At 52.8% G+C, this 1,635-nt stretch overlaps 1 pseudogene; it reads right to left on the minus strand.

The window, feature by feature from the left end:
• LOC115868258 overlaps positions 1-1,635 on the minus strand; it is a 27,972-nt pseudogene that overhangs the window by 1,734 nt on the left and 24,603 nt on the right.

A 1,635-nucleotide genomic window follows, 5' to 3' on the forward strand; every position in this document is an offset into this window, starting at 1 on the left:
GCTGTTCTGAATGTCGGCTGGTTTGGCAGCGTGAATACTGTTCTGCTGTGGTTGGAACTGCAACCTGTTTAAATGAGCACCACCAACTGCATTTCGACTGGGAGGCGGCCGGTAGATTTCGATAGAAGGGCGAGGAGCCGTGTATGTTAGTGTCACTGTGGGTTTCTTCTGCGATAAGGGATTCTCTGGCACAAAGTTGAGGTCTTCATCGATGAGGTCATCTGGTTCAGGCTTACTATCAATCACGTCTTCTGAGGGTGCCGGCTCCCGCAGGGGTTTCACTGCTGACGTTAGTCGGGTTTCAGCTCCATCATCATACGTCTGTCTGGCATTAGTGATTTTCGGATCCTGTGAGCTGGTGGACACTGGAATCTCTCTTTTCAACTCTGGAGCTAGAAACGGCCAGGGGTGGCGCTGTGGCCTCGTGCCGCCGCTCCTCCCCTCGGCTGAGGCCACCCTTGTTCAGAGGCACGTTACTATCAAAGATGTTGCTGTCGGATGACTTTAGGCTAGAGAGGTCAGTAGTAACTGAGCGAAGTTTACCTAACACACCAGGAAGCCATACGGTGAATCGAATTGTGTTGTTCCCTAGAAACAGGGACAGGTCCTCTGTCATTTGGTCCTGACTTTTCTTGCTGGCCACCATCACCATAATGTAATCAGGAAGTTCTTCATCAACCTAAGCTCTTAATTCTTGCAATTTCCCCTTAATGGCACTCCGGATCTTGCGGCTGATCTCGGTGCCATCGGTTCCTATCCTCGCAGTGGTTCCAGCCCATTGTGTAAGCCACTGGATTGACGCATCTCCCTGAAGACCGCATTCAAACAATTTGGCTTTCTTTTTACCAGTGGCCAGTTCCGTTCTTATTATCTGTGCCTAAAGCACTGTTGTGTTTGTGCATTTCATGCTTCCTCCACACAGCTGAGTGTTGTGTGTTTGCCTACAGTGAATGGAGTTTCCGAAGTTCGACATGGCCCCCTCTTCCCCGAAATCGAAACGACCAAGTGTCCTTCTCACGTGAACCCTTAGACACTAAAAGTGTGCTCAGGCACCGCAGCCTTGGGCTCTGGGCTTGAGGAGGAACACTCGCCACACGCTCAGCTCTGCCCAGGAAGGGTAAGGCTGGCCGCTCTCCCCGGAGTGAGCCCTGAGACTTCTTGCACCTCTTCTCTGCTCAAAGCCGCTTTCACCTATTTTTTAAGATTGTGATGAATCACGCATTTGCTTGCCCCGTCTACCATCTTCATACGTACAATCCAGCGGCATTCATCTCTCTTTTTTCAGTGATGAAGATCATTATAAAAGGTGTCACCGGAAAATCTTGATTCATAGCTGTTGCGTCTGTTCTGATAAAGCAGCTTTGCGCACTGCTGACAACCGAGGGAGGGCATCCCCGGAGCAGGGATGCTCCAGCTGGAAGCCCTGCTGCCTGGCCCCCAAACAGGGAGCCTCGGGACAGGCAGGCCCTCTCCAGCATGTCCCTCAAAGCTCCCGAAGGTCTCGCAGGCCCCAGCTTCTGTGACACTGGCTGTGGCAGCCTTCCACCTGGGCACTCACTGTCACCTGCTCCTGCTCGAAGCTGCCCACATTGCTGGGGAAAAGCCGGGGGCCGGGGGCTCCTCCTCAGGAGCCTG

The sequence above is a fragment of the Echinops telfairi genome, unplaced genomic scaffold (genome assembly GCF_000313985.2).
Source record: "Echinops telfairi isolate 266 unplaced genomic scaffold, ASM31398v2 ScPeMD7_9;HRSCAF=40, whole genome shotgun sequence".
Taxonomy (NCBI): domain Eukaryota; kingdom Metazoa; phylum Chordata; class Mammalia; order Afrosoricida; family Tenrecidae; genus Echinops; species Echinops telfairi.